The 6,464-nt window shown below is 39.8% G+C and overlaps 1 pseudogene; it reads right to left on the bottom strand.

The window, feature by feature from the left end:
- Positions 1 to 2,619: 2,619 nt before the first annotated feature.
- Positions 2,620 to 5,589, bottom strand: LOC115665028 (uncharacterized; annotated as a pseudogene).
- Between the last annotated feature and the right edge of the window lie 875 nt (positions 5,590 to 6,464).

Below are 6,464 nucleotides of genomic sequence, written 5' to 3' on the forward strand. Positions count from 1 at the left end.
ATTCCAACTATTCCTCCGAGTTCTCCTTCTCGTAACCAAATGACTAGCCTTATATATTCGAACTCCATAAGTAAAAAAAAACTAACAGTGATATTATAATCTCGTTCGATTGGTATCGGGTGTTTGTCATGTTTACCCGCTACTAAAATCACCCGCTTAAATATCCGACACCAAAACTATGGCCAGCTCTACCTCACACTCACTATCCATTCATACTTTCGACGGAAATAACTATGACTATTGGAGCACAAAAATGACTATTGTCTTGATGGCGCAAGATTTATAGGACATCATAGAGAAAGAATATGCAGCTCCGAAAGAAGGTGCAAGCGTTATGTCAAAGCAACTAATGCAAGGGTCTTCATGTCATCTAGCAAGTGCTCTTGGAAAAAAATATTTTGGAAAATCATGGGAGAAAACAACGCAAAAAGGGCATGGGATATGCTACAAGAAGAGTTCGAAGGCACAGCAAAGGTACTTACCATTAGACTTCAATCTCTTGAAGGGAATTTCAAAATACTAAAAGGAAAGATTATGGGACCATCCGGCAATATTGGGGTAGATTACAAGAACTAGTAATTCAAATGATTGGTGACACTAACCTAAAAATACAATAAGATTGTTCTACCACCCTTTGGTCAGTGATATTATTTTTGTAGGCCCTCATTTGATTTACTGGTTCTTTTAATTTACTACAATATCGTTGGACAATCTCATAATCTTTCATTTTACCATTTTCGTACCCCTTCTAAGAGATTGGAGCCCTCTCATTTTTTTGTAATTGATATGTCGGAACACTTGCACCTTCTTTAGGAGCCGCGTATTTTTTCTCCGCAATGTCCCATAAATCTTGTACCTCAAGATTTTAATGCTCCAGTAGTTATAATCATTTACATCGAAAGCAAAAATGATGTGAGGTAGAATTGGCCATAGTTTTGATGCTGTATATTTCGATAGGTGATTTTAGTAGTAGGTGGATAAGACAAATGCCCAATACCAACAGAACGAAATTCTCTTATAACACCGTCAGTATTATCATTTATGGAGTTTAAATAAATAAGGCAAGTTATATAGTTTTGAAAAGGTAATCTCGGTAGAATGGTTGGGACAAGTTGAGGAAATCGTATTAGGAAAAGTGATTCTACAAGATTTGATGCATGAAGAGGCTGCAGACTCATTAGTTTCTCTGCACCTGCAACAAGCACTTGCTGACCTATATTCATAGGCCTCTATTTTCACTCTACCTCTTGGTTAATTTCTGATTGGCCTCTTTATTCATCAATTTGAACTTCCCAGGTGCCGTAGAAGTAGCATCATTTCTAACGAATTTTCTTCACGTGGAACGTCTTTTCGGTGGTGGATATCATCTTGAGGTTGACTTCTAAAAGTTTAACATGTTGGAAATCCACGTGCATTATTATATGTTCTGTCACAGACGCTCCTCTTCAAGGAAAGGCTAGCAGGATCGTGAAAACTTACAAACATTTGAACCTAATCCAAATGCGTACAAGAGAAGAATTGTCGAAATCCGTGAAACGCAAAGAAAAGAAGACCAATTTCAGATCACAGACTGGAAAATGAGTTCAAATGAAAGCTTCTCTGTAGGGCAGGAGAAGGGCATTACTAACGTGCAGTTTGAGGTCCCGATTGGACCAAGATAAAGTTTTTTAAGGTCTTGCTTAGGACTCAAAAAATCTTACGGAGGTAAACCTCCAGCCACTATATTTCTCGAGGCATGGTTGCTGCCTCTACCCCGCGTGGGTTGGACATCCAAGTCGGGCAAAAAAATCTTATGGAGGTAAACCTCCAGCCACTATACGGGATCCGCAAAAGGCCCAGACAGGCACAGTTTAACGACTTGCCCAAGTCAGGCACAATTTAAAATAAGTGCACTACGAAGAGTAAAATAAGCACATACTTTTTCTCAAATGCCTACTATGCATACCTTTTCCCATTTTGCTTAGATTTCTACATATATATCATGTTGTAAAAAGATGGAGTAAAATAAGTGCATAGTGCCTGAAACAGCACAAAGCCTCGTTCTGTCAAAGTCAGCATCCATGTACTTGCACTAGTAAAACTAGCTCCTTTGCCGTGAGCTGAAGTAATCATAATACAAGTTAGATAATGACGAATCAAATGATGATCCAATCACTCTTTAGTAGTTTCAATGTCCTATACAATGAAAAGGTGAACATACTTATTCCGTGGCTTCTTTTAAATGGTTTGATGGGTATTCAAAAGCCGTGTTAAGTGCTGATGGCCACATACGAGAAACATTTAAAAGAAGCCATGGAAGATTTTCCCGTTACAGAAAATAGATAGAGCTAACAAAGAGATATAATCACACTCCTTTTAAAAGTTTTATGACTTCCGATGCATTTATGCCGTATACTTGAGTAGTTATCTACCAGAAAAGAGCTCCATTACAAATCAAGCATATATGTTTGTATGAAACAAAACACCTATGACTATGATACAGATTACCTTCTGCAAACATTGACTTCAGCCCTCCAAGGGCAACTACGTTGGGACAGATCCATCAACCATTTATCCACATCCAAAGCAACTTCCAAGCACAAGCACACTGAACAAAAGTTAAACTCAAATGTCACAGTTGATAATAAATCCCCATATTTTCAAGATTTCATTTCCATTATCCGAACTCCTAATGAGACAAGATGGACTCTGTGACATCGGAAGACAAATCAATATCCCCAGCAAATATTTGATGAAACAGGTAGAACTCCTCAGAAGTGAGAAAAGGTGGCAAGAAATAGGTGACAAATATGTCAACGCAAAGTACTAACAAACATAAAAGATCGAAGCAATCATGAGACCAATGGAACATCATTTAATGGAAGCAATTGTTCTACAAGATGACATGAAAAGCATAAAAAGTTTATTTGCATAGTTTCCACCAGATTTGGAGTATCGGACAAGTAATCGACATAGTAAATTCTACATCCTTTCTAGGTATCAGAATGCCAGGTGAAAGAAACACTGGCTTTTGCAGAGCCAGAGAATGAAATCAGCATAGTTTGTTTCTAACAGAGATCATTGTGAGTAAACTAGTGAATTATAAACAACAAATATCCAGTTGTCTCACCCGGATTCTGAGGAGGGCCTGCCTGTCAATCCCAGCGTTGAATCCTGTACTTCTCAAAGTATGATGCATCAGCTATCTAACAAATCCACTAATGCTGATACTATCCCCATTAATCACCTTTCCTGAGGGCAGACCCAGATCAAACGTTCCCGGAGTGTCGGTCTGCAACAAAAGATAGCATCTAGCAGATTAGCAGGAGTTCCAGTTTTAGACTTAAGCCCTATAAGCTACAATATGAGCTATCACATACCCATTTGATTCCTGCTAGACCAAGGCTGCTTTCGTCATTATAAACTCTTGAACAAAGCTGGAGGGTAGTTTCAGATTCTTCAAAAGCATTAGCAGGGAAAGTTTCGGGTTCAATCTTGATCTGTATGTCATCCTATGAAGCATAGTAAAAGTGAGAGTTGTGCTATAAACATGTCAAGTACACCAAGCTAACCGCAAAATAATCTGTTTTTCTTGGCCAACAACCCAAGACCTTGACATTATGCATTTCCTAAGCAAAGCAAAATTATATTTTAGCAAAACCTTTATTATAATTATTAGGAGTGTAACGACAAGAGAGCTCAATACATGACAATAACCAAAAACACTGTAAGCATAAGACTATCTTATCAGGATAGGATCTCAACTTTATCTGTCCCTGGTGTTTTGTGCACACTATGAAGAGTATTGACCCCCCAACTTTTCTAACTATCAAGCCCTTTGCACAGATGACGACGGGAGGACCACAAGGACACTAGCTCATTCAACATAACGCTGGTTTAGAAGTGGCAACTACTATCTCATTCAACATTAACACTGCTCCAAACTTCCTATTCACAGAAAGCACCAATAAATGCCACAATTGCTTAACATAGGTTAAGCTAATCAGTGCCTTAATATCAGACAAAAAATGTAACTGTAGAATCAGCACCCGGCAATCAATGGATGGCTGGGAAGACTATCTACAGGATCCCTGTGTTCCTTTTTTTTCCCTTTGTTTTTACCACTATTCGTTAGTATCTAGAAAGTAATCTGTGAACTGGGAAGTCAAGCAATCTAACTGAACATCTAGAGGTCAAATATTCAAAGAAGTTCTCAAAGACTAAATAAAAAATTATGGGTATTGAATGTCTTTTATGTCCTGATCCTGATGGCTTTTTCAGTTGAAATATTATCTCATAGAAGATCATGGACATGATACGATAAGAAAATGAGCATAAGAAGTTGACAAACCTCAGCTGCTTTGAGAGATTGGCAAGGCCTGGCTCCAATTTCCGGGCAGGAGAGCCCAGCATTGCTACTTTCATTTGAAGTCGATATATCTTTGCTCATAGAGGACTTCTTAATAGGAAATGCCATGCATGTATCTTCAGCATCCACAATGGATGAACATGGCTCATTTGATGACAGCTTTTTACTTTGAGAATGTTTAACATGTGTAGTAATTAATGCATCTAATGAATCAGAGGTACATTGGGAAAAATGAGAGGGTGGAACACACCCATTTGTCTTTGACAAAGAACCGCTGAACATGACATGCAAGGATGCCTCAGAAGCAGACCCCCAATGCTACCGTTTGTGAGATTATCAGTCCATATTTCTGATGACTGCCCGAGACCCCCTTCATTGCACTCAAAAGTATTCTATTTTCAAAGGAAGAAAATAGTTAGAAGACAAAAACATCTGCATGGAACACATCAACAATAATACTTGAAAAAAAAAATATCTTCATAAAATAGCAATTGGACGAGTAAATCAAGGTGATCATTATGGACGATATCATAGTGAAACCAAATGTTCCAGGTTCTGGACCTACAATGGCAAAGCCAAAATTCATATACCTTGAACCTACACATATGAGGCTAATATGGCAAAATCAAGAAGGAAACCTTTAGAAGCCAAATCTATGCTAGAAGGAAAACTATCTGAACCAAATCCTAGTAAGAGTCGAGAAACTTAAGTCTACACTTTTGGAATCTACAACAATGGAAAACATGCCAAAAATACATATAGATACCGTCACAACTGCACCAGCATAGAAAAATGACTCTTGCTACCACCTAAGTTTTCCACAAGAAGTATAGACACTGAAGGTAATAGAAACAAGACATTTCAATATACATTGCCATGTGAAAAAAAATTCAACTACCTAGTATATGACTTCCTATTTTCTTTTACCCCATTTTAAATATACTTGCTTTGCTTCATGGAAGCAAGTGTGCATCCATATGAAGCACCCAACGAAGAGTCCAGACTCCAGATACCAACCAATCATTAAGAACCTTCCAGAACCAAATCTATTAATAACACAAAAAGTAGCAATAGATATACCATCCGATCTACTGGATCATCCACTAAGTTGTCCACCATGACTTCATGGTTCTTCACACCACCAATTGTTTATGTTACTTCACTATCTGCCTTCTCAAACTTTCTCCCCTCATCACCATGCTGATGAGATGGGGAACTCGCGCCACTCGGGCAACCACCATGCTGACGATAGTACTCATTTGGATTGCAGCTGCGTTTGCAAGGAAGTAATATTGGAACTGATATGTGTTGTAACTATATTTTGACAATGTATAGTTACTCTTGATGGTTCTAATTGTGACTTTATAGTTTCTCTAGGGTTTCGGATTTAGGGTTGAGGGTTTTACGGTTTAGGATTGAGGGTTTAGGGTTGAGGGCTGGGGGTTTAGCGTTGAGGGTCGAGGGTTTAAGGGTTGAGGGTTTAGGGCTGGGGGTTTAGCGTTGAGGGTTCGAGGGTTGATGGTTGAGCGTTGAGGGTCGAGGGTTTATGGGTTGAGCGTTGAGGGTTTAAGGTTGAGGGTTAAGGAATTAGGGTTGTGGGTTGAGGGATGAGGGTTGAGGACTGAGGGTAGAGGGTTGAGGGTTTAGGGTTGAGGGTTTATGGTTTAGAGTTGAGGGTTTGAGGGTTTAGGGTTGAGGGTTGAGGGTTTAGGGTTGAGGGTTTAGGGTTGAGGGTTGAGGGTTGAGGGTTTAGGGTTGAGGGTTGAGGGTTGAGGGTTGAGGGTTTAGGGTTGAGGGTTGAGGGTTGAGGGTTGAGGGTTGAGGGTTGAGGGTTGAGGGTTGAGGGTTTAGGGTTGAGGGTTTAGGGTTGAGGGTTTAGGGTTGAGGAGGGTTGAGGGTTGAGGGTTGAGGGTTTAGGGTTGAGGGTTGAGGGTTTAGGGTTGAGGGTTGAGGGTTAGGGGTGAGGGTTTAGGGTTGAGGGTTGAGGGTTGAGGGTTGAGGGTCGAGGGTTTGAGGGTTTAGGGTTGAGGGTTTAGGGTTTAGGGTTTAGGGTTGAGGGTTGAGGGTTGAGGGTTGAGGGTTGAGGGTTGAGGGTTGAGGGTTTAGGGTTGAGGGT

The sequence above is a fragment of the Syzygium oleosum genome, unplaced genomic scaffold (genome assembly GCF_021117445.2).
Source record: "Syzygium oleosum isolate NSW1041296 unplaced genomic scaffold, Sole_v2.1 Sole_v2.71, whole genome shotgun sequence".
NCBI lineage: Eukaryota > Viridiplantae > Streptophyta > Magnoliopsida > Myrtales > Myrtaceae > Syzygium > Syzygium oleosum.